This window comes from Belonocnema kinseyi, chromosome 3 (genome assembly GCF_010883055.1).
Source record: "Belonocnema kinseyi isolate 2016_QV_RU_SX_M_011 chromosome 3, B_treatae_v1, whole genome shotgun sequence".
Classification (NCBI taxonomy): domain Eukaryota; kingdom Metazoa; phylum Arthropoda; class Insecta; order Hymenoptera; family Cynipidae; genus Belonocnema; species Belonocnema kinseyi.
In genome coordinates, this window is record NC_046659.1 from 41,947,169 (window position 1) to 41,965,377 (window position 18,209).

Genomic DNA, 18,209 nt, shown 5'->3' on the forward strand with positions numbered 1-18,209 from the left:
TGCCGATTTTTGGGCTCTGTTACTTTTTATGAAAATTCCAATTTTGAGTGGAGGTGCTGACTTGAATCGAGCTAGCACCTCCACTATATAAAAATTGAAAGAAAAAAAATTAAACATGTCAGAATTTTGGGCTTCTTTTGGGCTCTTAAACGCACCAGTCACCAATTTCCAAAAACGACCCCTACAATATATAAAGCCACCCCCTATGTGGTAGAGAAGGGTTGATTTTATACGTTAAGGGCTGAAGCCCAAAAATCAGAGTAGGTATTTTCGAGGAGCCCAAAAATCAAAGAACACATTGACACTAGAAAATTCTCAAAAATCTTATTTCTTGACAAAGTCATATATACATGGTAGAGAAGGGTTAATTTTATAAGTTAAGGGTTGAAGCCCAGAAATCGGAGTGGATATTTTCGAGGAGGCCAATAATCAGAGACTACATTAATATAAGAAAACTGTCAAAAATATTATTTATTGACAAATTCGTATTTACGTGGTAGAGAAGGTTTGATTTTATAAGTTAAGTTTTGTAGCCCAAAAATCCGAGTGGATATTTTCGAGGAGCCCAAAAATCAGAGACTACATTAACACTAGAAAATTCTCAAAAATATTAGTTTTTGGCAAAGTCGTATATAAGTGGTAGAGAAGGGTTGATTTTATACGTTAAGGGTTAAAGCGCAAAAATCAGAGTGGGTATTTTCAAGGAGCCCAAAAATCAAAGACTAAATTAACACAAGAAAATTCTCAAAAATATTATTTTTTGACAGTCGTATACACGTGGTAGAGAAGGGTTGATTTTATACGTTAAGGGTTGAAGTACAAAAATCAGAGTGGGTATTTTCGAGGAGCCCAAAAATCAGAGACTCTACTGACACTAGGAGCTTCAACCCTTAACTCATAAAATCAACCCTTCTCTACCACGTATATATAACTTTGTCAAAAAATAATATTTTTGAGAATTTTTTAGTGTTAATGTAGTCTCTGATTTTCACGCTTCAACCCTTAACGTATAAAATCAACCCTTCTCTGCCACATACATATGACTTTGTCAAAAATTAATATTTTTGAGAATTTTCCAGTGTCAGTAGAGTTTATAATTATTGGGCTTCTTAAAAATACCTACTCCGATTTTTGGTCCCCAACACTTGACGTTAAAAAACAGTCCCTTTATAACAATCAAACATAATTTTGTGCAAACCAATCTTTTTCGGAATATTACATTGTTACTATAGTCTCTGATATTTTTCAAAATTTACGTTTCAAATTGAGTCTATGATTTTTGGGCTGTTCAAAAATGCCAACACCAAGGTTTAAGTTTTTATTATTAGGTTGACGTTTTTTTGCACAGGCGTGGTTTTTCTAATATAATGTTAAGTGCATTTGAGACTCTAAAATGAGCCGAAAATCTAGTGCATTTTGGATTTTGCAAATTTTAGTTTTTGCAACGGGTTGGTTTTTTGAAAATGGGGGTAGTTTTTTATTTTTTTCATACAATTTAGAGCCTAAAATAAGCCCAAAATTCTTGTCTTCTTTGTTTTTTCCGAATTTGATTTTTTACATGGGTGGTGGTTTTATATTTTGTAGGGGTGGTTTTTGAAAATCGCTTGTTGCTGCATTAGAGCGCCCAAAAAAAGCCCAAAATTCTGATGTGTTTGATTTTTTTTCTTACAATTTTTATATAGTGGAGGTGCTGGCTTGATTCAAGTCAGCACCTCCACTCAAAATGTGAATTTTCACAAAAAGTAGCGGAGCCCAAAAATCGGCAATACAGCCCAAAAAAAGCCCAAAATTCTGACGTAAAGAAATTTGGAAATTTCGTTTGTGGAGTTGCTAGCTTGATAGACCTTATATATATGCAATATCTACTGTTTATACCCGGTTAAAAATATTTCCTCTTGATTTTGTGGGATAAGCTTTCGACACTTTTGTATTTCGAGAAAATGAGTAATAAATTTAATAAAGTGCAAAATATTTCATTGCAGTATGAACTGTCTTGATACTTGACACCACAGACTAAAAACACATAGAAAAATGTGAGGGGTGTAAACCTAAATTTTTGTAACGAGTCACAGGGGTGCCTTTCCCCCGCGATACATTTTAAAGGGGTGGGGTATGAATAACATTATTTAGCTAACTAATGGCAAGGGTATGTTTTCGGCCCTACGAGGCGTTGTAGAGGGATAAAGGTTTTATCGACATAATTTCTGTGACGAGTCACGCAAGTGTCTTCCCGCCCGCACAATACGCTGGAAATATGTTGTAGTTTGACCAAAATTATTTTTGTGACTAGTGACAGGAGCACCTTTCCGCTCCCAAAAGACGTTGGAAAGGGATAGGGGTATACCAACATTATTTGTCTGACTTTTCACAAAGGGGCCTACACGAGATGGAGAAAGGAGGTTGGGGTTCGACCAACATTATTTCTGTGACTAGTGACAGGGATGCATTTTTGACAGTGATTTCGGCCCTCACGAGATGTTGGAAGGCACACTCTAGGAAGTAAGAATTTAAGTTTCTTACGCTATCACATTGTATTTCTTCTTTTGTGATCTCCCGAGGGTTCGAGTAATGAACAAGCGATCACAAAAAAATTAAAGGTAAGTTTTACATCAATTCCAGGTCAAAGATTCACCGAAACAAAAATTATCCTTACCAGATAAGCTTTATATGAATCGAAGATAATTTCCGATTTTAAACTTTGCCTGGATAATATTTTGTCTTATAATCGCTCCATTTTCATTTAAGGTATAGCGACCATTACGACGCCAGCGCCATCCAGCGTCGTTCAACTTCATTACATTTGAGAGAAATGGGGATTCCCATCTCTCAGCTGCTTTTTTCGCTTTTGCTAAATGGTATTAAATAAATTCTAATTCGTCTACAATGGCGTAATTTATTTCGGAGGAGATATATCAGTAAGAACGAATTTGTCTCGTGTTATCTGCTACTGATTCTACATGTTTTACCGAAATTTCCTCACTTCAGCGTGACGTAGCAGACGAGATCAGAATTATTTTCATGTAACCTCGGTGAAACTTTCGCCAAATCTGTTTAAATTTTATCCGTTGCAAGTCTTACTGCAGCAAATTTTAGCTTTTTTCTGTAATTGTTTTAAATCTGGTGTCCCGATTTATAGCTCGAATTCACTCATACTTTGCCTTTTTCCCATTACTGTTAAGGACGTTGTAGCGGACGAAAGCAACAAAATTTGACTTAATTTTTTCTATGATATAAGTGCATTATAATATCTTAAGAAGCCCTGGGACCTGCTTGTACGTTATCATATTGCGCTTTCATTGCGCATTTCCACACCTTGGGAGTCGATGCACTTAGCACTGAGTATTCAGGGAGTAATAATGCAGGGAGTATAATTATGTTCTTTGGATAGCGAATCTAAACATGTTGTCTATTTTTTCTTATCTATAACAGTTCGCTAGATACTTATAAAAAATGTCAGTTTCAATCAGTTTATGGAAAACTTTATATGCCTGTACTTGTTGAGATCGACATTCAAGACAAAATCAAGGTAAAATATTTCCAACCGGGTATCGTGCTCATTGTCGTAACTTATAAAGACGTTCAAAGTAAACAGTAGCAATATTGTTCAAAATGATGAATTTCAAATTCTCCTCAATTCTTTGAAATTCTTCTGAATTGCATGAGTTCAATACATTCTTCAAATCCGCATTAAATTTTCTTCTTATGGGGAGCTTTGCCCAAAACTCTCTCTTTGAAGCCTTCTCAAAATCTAACCTCCCAAATTTATTTCTGTAAGCACTGTTTTCTCATAGATCTGCAAATATGAGACGGACTAAAAAGCAACAAGTTAATCATTGATTAAATTGGTTATAATGTGACTAATTACACAGGACTGCAAGCTTTTTTTAAGATGTTGTATTGGCTTTCGATGTAATTTTTTGCGCTGTGACTATAAGGTATAAATTGGTGAAAATGGCCATTTTTGCCTCTTTTGCCCACTTTATCCCGTTAATCTCAAAAAATTGACGCGCTTGCCAAATTCTGAGGTCGGATTCGGTTTTAGCGTAAAAGATTGCATCAAAAATCACTACCACATATGTTTAAAAAATTACCGCCAAATTTCCAGACCTATGTTATTAGCCCAATTTGAGTAATTGAACGAATAAAAAAATTGCAGATTATTCTATTTAAATACCAAAACAGTTAAAATGTTATTATTATAAGTATTATTGGTTAAAAACATTTATTTTGTGACAGATCTATTTTTCTGTTAGAAGTCCGCTAGAAAATGCTTCCACTTCTTTTAAAATGGTTTTACTCTTGAGTTCGACTTCAAGATAGGGATATTTGGGTGAAGCTTTCTAGACTCAGAGATTTGATAGTTGATAAATGCGAAAGATTATAATTCATAAATAGATATTTTTAAGTTTTAAAATAGTTAATTTAAATTTAACCATTGAGAATCGGTAGGTAATAACGACTATAGGCATAACAAATGTTCTTCAAAAAGGAAAATTCAGCCGTAATCACGTCTTGCGACCGTAAGATAGGTGGTCACAGTCTGCGACGGACACAGTACGATGATCTGGCAAAACTTCTGTGATCCCTGAGAACTCGGAGCGACTCAATGACGACGCGGGAATGCTTTTGAGGCTATTAACCTTGGCACATCATTGAGCTTGACGCATTCAAAAGCTGATATGATAAGGACGATTATTTTAACAGAATATTTCGTGTATAACCATCGCAACTACCTTATAAGGTAACTCCCTGCAGAGATTCCTTCTTTCTAACCATATGTTGCATACGCATTACAAAAAGGGATTACATTTTAAGACTAGCGGGGGAATTATAACAGAGGTTCGGGGTTAATAAGAGAAAGAAGTTCATGAAGAGGGAGAGGGGGAGTGCGTGCAAATGAGGGAAGTAATGATAGGAGGGGTAACGTATAAGTTTGTGGCTATGTGCAATAAGGGGTGACTTTAATGCAGGAATTGGGAGGGGGCAAACTGCGGGGGAGAGCTGCGAATGGAAATCGAAGTATAAGATAATAAATAACGAGGGAGAGATTCTAAAAGACTGGATGGAGGACAGAGGCTGAGGTGGAGGGATGGGTTGATCGTACCACTGTATAAAGAAGGGTATAGAGAGAGGCAGGAAAATTATAGAGGGATTACGCTAATGAATACGACGTATAAAATATACGCGATGGTGTTAGCAGATAGGCGACGGAAGGATGTTGAGGGTATAGAATTATTGCCGGAGACAATGACGGGGTTTAGGGAGAAATGGTGTACTATGGACAATATTTACGTCTTGCAGCTGTAGTAGATAGAGAACTAGCTAAAACGGGCGCCAAAGTGTACGCGTATTTTGTATATCTAAAAAGCGCGTTCCCTTTGGTTGACAGGGGGAGGTTGTGAGGGCAAGGAGGAGTTAAGGTATGAGGAGTCAGGATATGATCACTCGCATATGCAGATGACATAGTGCTGCTAGCAAAAAGTGAAGTGACTTTAAAGGAGATGATGAAAAGGTTGAGAAGAAACTTGGACAAAAATAGGTTAGAGTTAAATGCGTAGAAATCGAAGGTTGTTGTGTTTAGGGAAGAAAGTGGGAGAGAGATTGGAAGGGAAAAGCGTTACAGGAGGTAAAAGAGTTTGTGTTCCCGGGCTTCCTGTTTTGGAGGAATGGGGAAGTGGATGGTCGTATAAAAGAGAGAGTGAGAAGGGCAAATCTGGTGATAAGGCAGGTTGGAGGGCTATAAAAGAGGTTGTTTGCAGAGCATTTTGTAAGGAGAATGAAATTGTTTGATTTGCTAGTGATGAGTGTCTTATTTTACGGAGTGGAGGTGTGGAGGTGGCCGGTAAGTGAGGAGGTGAATAGGATACAGGAGAGGTATGTAAAGTTCACCCTGGGTTTGGCAAAGAAAAAGCCGAACTATATTATCAGAAGGAAGACAGGCAGAACGAGTTTAAGAATCATGAGATGAAGGTGAAAAGGGAAAGTTATTTTAGATCGGATAGATTTTAGATGCATGAAGTGAGAAAGATACAAGAACAAGGAAGGAAGGTATATGAGATGCTTAAAAAGAATGGCATGCTGAAGATGAAGGAAGAAGGAGATGAGAAAATAAGAGAGTCAAGGTTTAACGGGAACTATGTGTGGATTATGCTAAGAGAGAGAGCGCAATATTAATGTGAGGAAGGAGAGCAAGGAAGTCAGGAATTTATAGCGAGAAGGTGATGCGGATGCATAAAGGATAATAATAGTTTCTGGCTTTCTAGAGAGAAGAGGATGTATGAATAGTGCGGGGAAGGCGATGCAAAAGTAGAGCAATGGATTGAGGAGTGCAAAGAAGAGGAATGGAGTGGGATAAGCATATAGGTATTGTTGCATGAAACGTGGGACGTAAGAGCGGTAGCATGGGTGAAAGGGGTATCAGGTAAAATGGAGAAGAAGAGAAGGAAGGAGGAATATGAATGGAGAAGAAAATATTGTAAATAGGAAAGAAAGTAGATCTAAGATAACTGTAAATATTGTAATGAGTAGATAAGTATTAGGTCTTATTCGTGGAGGCAGAGGCTGGCAATGCGAGGCATAACGAGAAAATAGCAACATGCGTGCGAGGCGTGGCGAAGCGAGGAAGCCTAGGCTATAAAAGTGAGCAAGGCAATTTTTTAAGGCCAGCACCGCCGTAAAATAAATATTTATCTACTATAGGAAGAATGACCGACTTAGCAGGGTTAATAAGAAGAACTCGCTCTTCAGCTCACCCCATGATACATTTTAAAGCCAGGGAAAACACTTCAGTACGGGCATCATTAGTATAAACTATTAAACTATATATAACTAACTATAATTATGTTAGTATAACTATGGTATAAACTATAAAAGCATCGGTGGTATTAACCGAGAACAGACGCGGACTAAGGACAGCACCCGGTGGTACCCCTTTACTAAGTGGTCGAATGTGTGACGATCGGGAAGTTAAGGTATCCGAAATTATAACTTCGTGGCTTCTATTCAAGAGAAATCTATTAAACCAAGACATTTCTTTTCCCGAGATTCCTTCAGATTTTAGTTTGCCTTGAAGAACTTAGTGATCAAGTGTTTCGAACGTCCTAGTCAAGCCGAGTAGGGCTAAAATAGTGACCTCTGAATGGTCTACTAACCGGACTATCTTATCTGATACATGGAGTAGGGATGTAGCCGCACGCACATTTCCTGAAACCGGACTAGTGATTTAAGTGCATCCCATTATTGCTTATCTATGGAAAGAGCTGCTGAAGGCAAATTTTTTCCAGTATCTTCGATAAGTAAGGGAAAATGGTAATCAGGCGTAAATCCTTGTAGGAAGTTGGTTAGTCACATTTTGGGACAGGCTCGACAATGCTTACCTTCCACTCTGTAAAGAATATCCTTCACCTCAGAGAGGAGTTTACAATATCGAGTGAAGCAGGCAAGCAAGAGGGGACACAGAGGAGGATCGCAGAACTATGCATACTATCGTAGACGGTAGCCGTGGACTTAATTGATTTAACTGCTGCATACAACTGACTCAGGTCAACTATGTGAAATTGAAAATGGGGGTGTTTGCTTAATTCAGCTGCCTTTAGGAGATCTTGGATTACTTTGACAGACGCCGGTGCAGGCGTTGTGAGGTTACGAAAGTGAGCGTGTTAAGCATCGTTGGGATGTGTTCTATCCCTACGCTATTTGGATCGTGCTCTATGGCTGGATCGCAATATCTTTTTGAATGCTTCTAAGAATCACGGAGGTTTGGATCTGGAAATTCTAAATTTTCAAAGTAGGCAAAAAAAGTCTATCACAGATAGGAAAATTTGAGAAAATCAATTCACCTTACTGTCCACCCTTTCAGCCATTTGTACATTGTTCCAATTCGTCGCTCTTGCTGTCCGATCGAACATATTTATATTCACTCTGTTGAAATCCCTCCGAAAATGGAATATACCCGGCATACAGCCTATCACAACAGCTAGCATGCAGAAACTAAATCATGATCAAACGGTTTCGACAATTTAATTACTCCAGAATCCAACGATTGTAATTTTTCACTTATGAGGATCAGATCTATTTTTTAAGAGGAATTATTGTTAGTATGAGTAGATTCTTTGATAATCTAATTTAGGGATAAAGAGCGAACGAGACTGTGAAGCTTCACGCAACCAGGCTGACTGTACTGCATACACCAAGTTCAGTCAGACCTTTGGGCTTAAGAAACACCGGTGTGTTGATGTACCGCCAGGTCCTGAAGCATGGCTCTTCCTCTATTGCATGCATGCAATTTCAAATTCCACTCGGCGCGGTTTATTGCACAAACCATCAAGGCTTAACCTGTTAATATACACGCTAGCCTACAGTGAAATTCCTATTTTTACATGACGTTTTTTTTATTGTAAATCGTTGACCATTTTAGTTGTTCTTTTGCACAATCATTCTGGGAGGTTTAACCCTCACAGTGCATACATGGTCAAAATTATGGTAAAGTGCATCGTGGGTGTTCAACACCCTAGCGTATTTAATCATGTATTGCTTAACCCCTATTGAAAGGTAAAAGGGTTCTGAACCACTGTTTCCGTAAGATTAGTGAAATTTCGGCTAGAATGTGGAAAGGAGAACTTATCGCTGCGTGTTATGACTCAAAAATTTGAGTCGTTATTATAGATTGCCACACCGACATTTAGCGACATTTCATAAGGTTCTGTGATACTTGCTCCTAAAGAAAGGATATTGCGTAACAGTATCTAGAAGTTTCGATGTGTGATGTATCAACTTGTGTTGTTGTTTTCATCCAAATTCACAGCTATAGTAAACCATACTAAGCATAAAATACCTGCAATAACCTATATGTCAGGATTTAAAAAAATGTGAGATCCTGTATGTGTGTGACATTATTATATACGCAAAACATTCTATGCACATATTTCCTAGCCACCCCCTAATTAATTGCAGTATAGGGCATTTATATAATGCAAACACTATAAGTAACGCAATGGAAGTGTAACCTTAGTATGTTAGTACATCGGTTATTTTTTCACTCTGATTTCTGGTTCGACGTTTAATTTTAATTTTAGTTAAAGAGTTTCCTGTATACATTTTAATGAATCATCATTGTTCATTTCATAAAATAGTTCTATGTCTTTCGAATATCTAATATCTTTGTATTCGCTCCCTAAAGGACAAATTTTCATATTTGTACCTTTAGAGTAAAAATGTTCGAAAATTTACCAAACATTTCAGACGCAAAAGTAAAGGAGTTTTCCAAATTTTGGTTACTAAATTCGAAGTTACAATGAAATTTTCGTAAATTTACCAATTTTACCTAAAGTTACGAAGTTTAGGAGCAAATTACGAAAATAATTCGTAAAATTATGAAAATACTTAGCATGACTCGGATGCCATCAGTACGATTCGATAGGGCGCCGCCCCTTTCGCTTTAGTCGCAGTGCCAGCAAAGAATAGGTCACGTGCTTCTTAAAGTTCTTTCTACATATTAATTTCCTTTGCAAGTAACTTTTGAGTGCCACATCGCCGGTTGTCTCATCGTTAGTGATTCGCGTGTCAGGAATGCGTGCACATCTGGCATCGGGAACATTGAAGTGAACATTGATAATTTCTGTAATAAAATAAGGAAGAAGCAAGTAGGAACTGACAAGAGACCCTTCTTGACCAGATATACAACGCTGCTGATTTCTGAAACGGTGACATAAAATTCCTAAAGTAATACATTTTTTGTTAATTAGAATTTTATGCATAAACCATGTAGATGTGTAAAAATTATAATTAACTGATACAACATTTATTACTCCTGGAATTTTACGTTACCGATACTGTAAATTAAGACAAAATTTAGAATTTTACGAAACATGTAACTGAAAGATGATGCCGTCAGCGCCATTGTTTTTTTTTGGGCAATAGGAAACAGATGGCGTACATGGTAAGTTTTAGTTTTAATTTGAGGATCTCTAATCGAGTACAATATGCATTTGTGTTGTACAAAATCATGTAGACAATTCAGAAATATCCCAGGAATGAATATCTGGAGAAGTATGATACCAAGTTTCGCATCATTAATTGAATCGATTATAAAATAATGTCGGCGCTTAGCTTTTGCAAAGATAATATTCAAATTGTTATCTAGTTATTTATGATTATATTTTTATTGTGAGTGATTTTTGAGTAATCATTTTATTGAAACATTCTACGTTTGCTTTACTATGCTCGCGGAGTAAATAAACATCATGAGAAGCTTAATTTAGAATTGTCTTAATAGTTTTTGCTTGACTGGATATGCTTGTAGCAAGTACTTGATTATCCGTTTACTCTTTTAATTGACTAGAAGTATTGTATAATTGTTGCTATTTTCAGTTTTAAATGTGGAGATAGGTCCTAAACAACCTGCATCTAATCTCGATATATTTCGATTATCAAAGGTTAGAAGCATATCTCCGATATTTAATATGGTTTAAGATATAATTATATGTTTATTTCTTCTCGTGGCGTTCTCTCCATTGCGAGACCTTTAAACTGGCGGTCCTAGCTAACACGGATGAGATGTTAGTCTAGCGTACCAAAGTTAATTCGAACGGTGTAATTCCAGTTTCCTCGCATCATATCCCATGGTTATTTATTTTAACTTTTCGTTCCAATTATTTTGATTTTCTTCAATTGAAGTTTTGCTCAAATTTTTTACTACTGCATGCGCTCTTTCCAAACGAGACGAGAATACTAACCTGGTCTATATGTATGTTTATGGCAAATAGTAGATGTAAATATAATGATTTAAGAATTCTATGCTAATTGACTCAGATGTCGTATCTTTCAGGGCTATGAGCATAAAATATTTACTCAACTAATCCTGTAATGATAAGATGTATTGGTGTTGTCTTTGCGTGATAGGTGTCGGGTCAAAAGTATCCAAAGCTATATTTTCATTCGGTACTAAAGGCGTATCGGGTATTATTTCTTGTGCTTGTGGTCTAACGCGATTTACTTTTTTCCTTTGACATATTGGCATATTTTTGAATAGTTGATGATATCTAGATCCATATTTTTCCACGTAATCAACGCACTAGCATGCAGCATTGAATATGCAATCGAATATGTAACCCGTTTAAACCCTACACTTTAGCATTTTTATATAACCTCAAAAAAATCTAATAAACCACTAACACAGCAAAATTATTTACCCTGTACCATTTTCATCCTCCTCCCCTTAATCTGGTTACCCTTTAACCTCATGACTCGATTATCCCTTTACCTCGTAACAATATAACATCAGAACAAATTCGTGAGTTTTTCTTGTGAAACATAGTCATGGGTCTGTAATTGTATAATGCTGAAGTCCCATACCACCATAACCTAAAACCCCTTTTACTTTCTTTATTCTTAATTTCTTCTATCAGTATCGATCGACCTTGGTAACGTCTTTCCATTTCCTTTATATCTTGATGGAAGCGTTCTCCTTGTTCGCTACTGTGATCTCCTAAATTTTCTGGGCAGTTTGCCAGATGAGAATCAAGAAAGTGTAGTATATTAAAAAAAGGGGGTTCGAGAACGTCTTTAATCAACTATAAAGAGGATAACACAGAAATGTCAGAAATAGTGAAGGGATTCATAACATATTTAATGAAATTACGGTATCTAAAATTGTGGGGATCTCTATCGCATTCAAAATACAGGTGGGCATATGAAATGACGAAATGAGCATCTGGTCAAAAATGAATATCGGCATATAAAATTGTGGGGATGAAGAATATTATTAATGAAATTGAGGTAGATAATTTTGTGGGGATCAAGCATATTTCAAATAATATTACAGTAAATGATATTGTGGGGATTAAAAATATCTCAACGAAATTACAACAAAAGTCATTGTGGGGATGAATAATGCTTTAAATAAAATTACGGTATACGGTATTGTGGGGATCAAGAGTATTTCAAACAAACTGACGGTATCCGATATAGTAGGGATCAAGTCTATTTCAAATGGAATTACATTAAATGATATTTTATGGGCCAGAAACATTTCAAATTAATTATGGTAGATGATATTGTGAGGAACAAAAACATTTCCAATAAAATTATGGTGAATGATATTGTGGGGATCCCTACTGTTTCAAATTATATTACGGTATATATCAAAAGAGGGATAAAAAATAGTTCAAAATAAATTACTGCAAATAACATTGTGGGGATAAAAAATAATTCAAAATAAATTACTGCAAAGAACATTGTGAGGATCAAAAATATTTTTAATTTGGATCGATATGGCAAATTCTTGGGTCTGTAAACAATTTTCGACACTTTAGACACTACCTGAAATATCGAGGAATTGACTAAATTGTAATTTTGGGATCCCTAACCTGGTAAATTTTGGGTCACTGAGTTAGAAAAGTAGTCATTTCCGCATTCTGGGATTAAATAAAATATATATGGAAATAAGTGACATAATAGTTTTAGGTCCCTATTATTAATTCATGGATCCCTAATTCACAAATATGGGGTTGAATAATAAATTGGGGTTTCGACAACATGTTACTTTTTGGGATCCCTAATTCACAAATATGGGGGTTGGATAAAAAATTGGCAATTCTTGGCATATACGGCACTCCAGACGGTTTTGCGAAATTCTAAGCACACATGTTATTTTCCCACACTTATAAAAAGTAAATGATGATTTAGCTAAGGAGCGAATTCCCTGAACTACAATAACAAGAAAATATAATTTACAAGACTTGGCTAAACCATCTATAAGGAATGCAGATCCTACCTTAAACCAGGAGTCTGGAAACGGCAACAGGTGTTCACACGACGAATTCACAGACGCCAAGAGAGCGATTTTGGCGCTTACCTAACTATTATACAACGGAATGAATCACATAATTTGGGGAAAGGCTGATGCACACAACTTAATTTTCGTAATTCACAACGGTCGAGAAGAAGAACAGTTCTAGCTTCAGCCTGCTCAGTTCTATAAAAGCGCAGATTCTTTAATGCGACTAGTAGATCACTATAAAGTCGTCAATGTGGCGGCATTTTTGACCCGTGTCGCAGATAGGGCCGCAGGACAACTTGGTGTACATTTGATTCCAGCAACACTACACATGGCCTAGCATTACCAACACCTCTAGTGCTCAAAAGTCGTATACAACAAGCAGAGCATCCGCTTCTACCAAGGGAACATGCTGACAAGCCCCTTCATGGTAAATTCTAGGACATTATACGTATAAAAGAGCTATCTATGGGCCTGTCCAACATGTTTCTCACATCCGCTGTATTGAGATCGGAGGCGGAGGAATTGATTTATGCCTATTCAGGCGGCGTTATAGACACCTTAGTTTACTGTAAGGGCATAATTAATGTGCCTGTAGGCACCAGCTGAAAGTATGATCTCGGAAAAGAAGGAAGAAAAACAGGTGAAATATCAAGCTCTTCTTTTCGAGCTGAGCAGGCTGTACGAAGGCGACAAAACGCATCTAGTGGTCCTCATAATCGGCTGCCTGTAAGGTATAAAAGCATCATTTTTCAGCCAACTCAAAAAATCCCTGCCGGTCAGCATCATGCTCAGTCCATCGCGAACCAGATACAAAAGTCTGTTCTTCTGCGACCACTGCATCTTGTCCGTCAACAGTGTTCCTCCTAACATTGAATAAAGGTTGGCAGCTCTAAAAAAGTATCCAGAGGTGAAACCTTCACCTCCCACGGTGCCGTCTGCCGCGTAAGGTCATCCGCGGCTAGAGACCGCACTGTAAGGAACCTACAACTTCTCATAATTAAAGTAATGATTTATCAAAATTTCAGCCACTTTAGACAATATCTTCTGTTCTGTGAAAACTCTTGAAAATTCCGTTTTTAGCAAAAAAGAATGACAAAATGTCAAATTTAAAAATCGGTTTCAAATCGGTAATTTATAACTTTTGATTGTTACTTAGTGTCTTATTGCTAACACATTACAATCCGTATTTGTGTATTTTTAAATATGGCCGTCAAAAATAAGTGAGGAGAAGAGAAAACTAATTGAGAATGTTTATTTACGAAAAGTTGGGCGAACGCCTTTAAATTTTATTTCAGTTTATATTAGTATTTATGGGATCAGTTTTCTATATTTCAATTATGTGGAACGTTGTAAGGGTAGATGCACTTTACCTTCATTCCTGAAGTTCGCATAAAAATATATCTAGCAGAGAAAGCTGATTGCTGCATTCGACGCTCGTTAGTTTCTGCAGCGCTCAACTCTTGTATTGACGTTAATTTTTTTGTATGTGTTCGCTCATACGCTGAAGTACTCAGCTGATACTTTCAGAGCGTAAAGCACACAGATCACTTACTTTAAGTCTTATCTGGTATAAGATTGAAAAAATCGATTTAAATAGATTGCTTTGACTTTTGAAATTTTTTTATAATGTCGAAACGCACCAAATTTTCTTCATGGCAGACTATCAGATGTCTACTTTTCGGGCTTCCAAAAGATTTAGTAGAACATCGTATACCTTCCATTGATGATATAACCTTATACTGTCAACCGGAAAGGTTCAAACTAGAAACAGATTCTGGAGAGAACAAAGAACCCCGTTTTTCAGTAATTGCCGATAATGTGGCTAGGAAAGTAGATCAAATTTATATAAAAGCATCTATTCCAACTGTGTCACATACCCGAGTGGTTCTAATGATAATTAATAATTACAAGAAATGTGAAGACGCAAAGGATTGGCCTAAATTTACTGAAAAATTTCATCATTAAAAAAAAATTCGACGACTTTAAGGCATCTTCTAAAGAGCTTGCCGATCGAATAAAAAAAACTGCAAAAAGAAAGAGAGGACGTGAGTCTGATAATCTTAGTCTTGTAAAGCAAAAATATGTAAATATTCTCTTGGTGATAATATTGACAAAGCAGAAGGGTACGCTTCTTCCAAAAAAAGAAAAATAACCTCTTCGAATCAATCACGGATGCTTCTTAAGGAAACTTCTCTCGTATATTAAAGATTTGATGTCAGTTTTCGCGTTATGGCACTTATCGTATCAGATGAATTAAAAGGTGCAAATGACCTTGAGCCTTCTCTAATTATAGATAAAAAAAATCAGAAAAGGACGAAGCAGAGCGTAAGAAATCACCATCTCTAGGTCTGTATTTTGGTGATTGAATGGATAAAACTAACTGATGTTCCAGACGACCAAAATTTTTATTGTAACATTTTTATTCAGAAGCATATTTCTCTTGTCGGAGAACCCGGATCTCAGTATTTAGGTCATGTGACTCCAGAATCTGGAAGCGTAGAAGACATTTGCAAATTTTTAGTCGATTTTCGGGAAGGCGAAATTAAAGGAGGGTTGAGTAAGCTTCATGTTATTGGATCAGACGGCACAGTGTTAACAAAGGTTGAAAAGATTGAGACCTTCACAAAATCAAAGAAAAACTTTACAGGTGCTTTCAATGGATCATTTCTTTACTTTTTTTTAATTAACTTTCATTGCGAAGTCTTTTCAATAACGTAGATGGAGGACAATGTGTTCCCAAATAATGTTCAGGGCCTATTGGCTCTACGCCTTATGCACATGAACGGCTTATTGCAGTTTACTTCCAAGTATTAGATTAAAAATAACGTACAAATACTTATAACATTTTCAAAAGTGCGAGTAAAGATCAAAAATACCTTTTGGCCATTTCACATGCTATAGAATCTGATAACTCATCACAAGATCTATGTCTTCAAGATCCAGGTCCTCTCAATCAGGCACGATGGAATACTTTCCCAAACAGGATAGTAAGAAAATATACAGCGACGTCAGAATCATCCTTAGAGCTTTAAATGATTGTGGAATTAATACTCAGGGTATATGTTTAGATGTGGTTTCCCATAAAACTCAGTAGCTCAATCAAAGAAGTTGCAAGAAATCTTTCGAAACTATCAAAAAATCCACGTAGTTACCAAAGAAGTACTTGAAAGTTGTCGATGACACCATTAAGTGGAATGCTGTTTTCCCTTCCCAAGAGAACGTTCTTCTCAGAATGTTAACGGATCATAGATTTTAGGTAAGACTCCTATGCTCATCTTTAAAGCTAAAGATCTTGTTAATATGATTAAATGGTCAAACTATAAAATTACATCACCTCCAGTGCTTCCCAATCTATCAATACATTATATCAAGGAAGTGCATTCTAGAATTCAAGATTTTAAACCGATTTCTGAGTGCGATTCCGTGCGCCTTCCTTGGCACACTCAGGGAGTGAAACGCACGTTCAAACTCGTGGCGATGGATTCTGAAAATTACGTCGAAGTCATTCAAAAGAACTTCCCACCATGTCTGTTTCAGAATCTGAGATTACATTATAATATATATATATATATATATATATATTAAAAATTTGTCATAAGGACAAGCGCAGGATTTCACCGGGAGCGGGTGTTAATCTGAAAAATTATACCCGCTCCCAGCGAAATCGCGGTAAAATTTCAGCCACAACCACGTCTCACGACCGTGAGTTAGGTGGTTACAGTCTGGAATCAATACGACGTTCCGGCAAAAGTTTCGTGCACCCTAAGAACGCAGAGCGATCCAAGAACTACGGCCTTCTGCATCTCTCCCGCAAGTGTTTTAGCATATTGCTGACACGCAGGGATGCTTTTCAGGCTATTAATTAGTGAAAGCTTGGCACCTCCAAAAGCCGACATTGACTGATCCTCCACATTTCTGTGGAAGATGCCGAGCATCCTCTTATCGAGGAGCTATTCACAAAAGTTTTTTTCTTGTGCTTTCTTAATCCGGGGTTTCAGGAGTGAGTACTCGAGATAGATACAATTTGATGCATTTTGCTCACCCCTAATACTGAACTTAAGTCCGAGTGTTTCATCAGCCTCCTCCGCTGCTTTGTATAGAAACGCTCCTTTGCCCCCTCCTTTGTGATTCCTGACCATTTTAAGAAAAGGGTCTTTTCCACTTGCGGCTCTATGTGCTGTACCCAGAATAATCCTGTTGTAAAGACATTCAAGACTTAATATTCCGCGACCACCTTGACGGCGTGCGATTTACAGTCGCGGAACAGAAGACTTAAAATGCATTCTTTTTTCATGTGCACAACCTTTCTTGTCCCGATATCAATGGATCTGAGCTCGTTCTTCGTCCATGGAACTACTCCAAATGAATAGAGTACTACCGGGACGGCAAGCATGTTCGTTTCAGATACTTTGTTCCTCGCCGACAGTTCAGAAGACCAAATTTGCCGGATGAGACGTTTTGATCGCTTCGGAGAGTATCCTTTATTGACGTCACATCCAGAATGCGGCTTTGTGGCACACCCTGCTATGTATAACTGTCTCCAACGTAAATGTGTCGTATAGCGCTACTATCAACGAGCTCAGGATCTTTAGGGATGCCCTTAAGTTTTCTTCGCTTCAAATAAACTTTGGCGCATTTGTCCAATCCAAATTCCATTCCAATTTCCTTAGTTTATCGTTCGACAAGCCCTAGAGCTAGATGTAATTGCTCTTTGTTTGTAGCATAGATCTTAAGATCATCCATGTAAAATACATAAGTGACCTTGTACTTTCGATATGCAGGTTTGCCGCACAAGTGCCGGTCGGAATGGGGAAGTGCTAGATATAGTGGCAATAATATAAGACAAAAGAGTAATGGGCCTGGTTTCGCCCTGAAAGACACCTCTGTGAAAGGTGACCTTGTTAGTTGTCACACGATTTTTTCCAGATAAGATGGTAAATCTGGTTTTCCAAAGCGGCATCTTTGCAGAAACATCTGTCGATGAGCAGGTTCTCCCAACATCCCGCTACGCCTTTTTTTGAGTCTCGTTATTCATACATTTCTTGCCACACAGGTTCAATTGCCCGCACAATCCTATAATTTAGGATAGCTGTGAGTATGTTATACGGTGTGTTCAGACAAGTGATTGGCTTGTAAGTCTTCGGGTCAGCTAAGTCGCCTATTTTCGGCAGCAGTATTGTGCGCCCTTCCACCAACCACTCCGAAACCGGCTGTTCCAACTTTAAATATGACGTGAAAAACCGGGCCAAATGCTGATGGGTTAAAGGAAACTTCTTCCACCAGAAGGTTTTGATACCATTTAATCCCGGTGCGGAATAGTTCTTAATCCCTCTTAATACTTTTTTCACCTCCTCGGTAGTGATGGGTGGGCATTCTTGATCAGGTGTTATGAGGGAATCACACAGCTCCTTGAAGCTATTTATATCTTCTG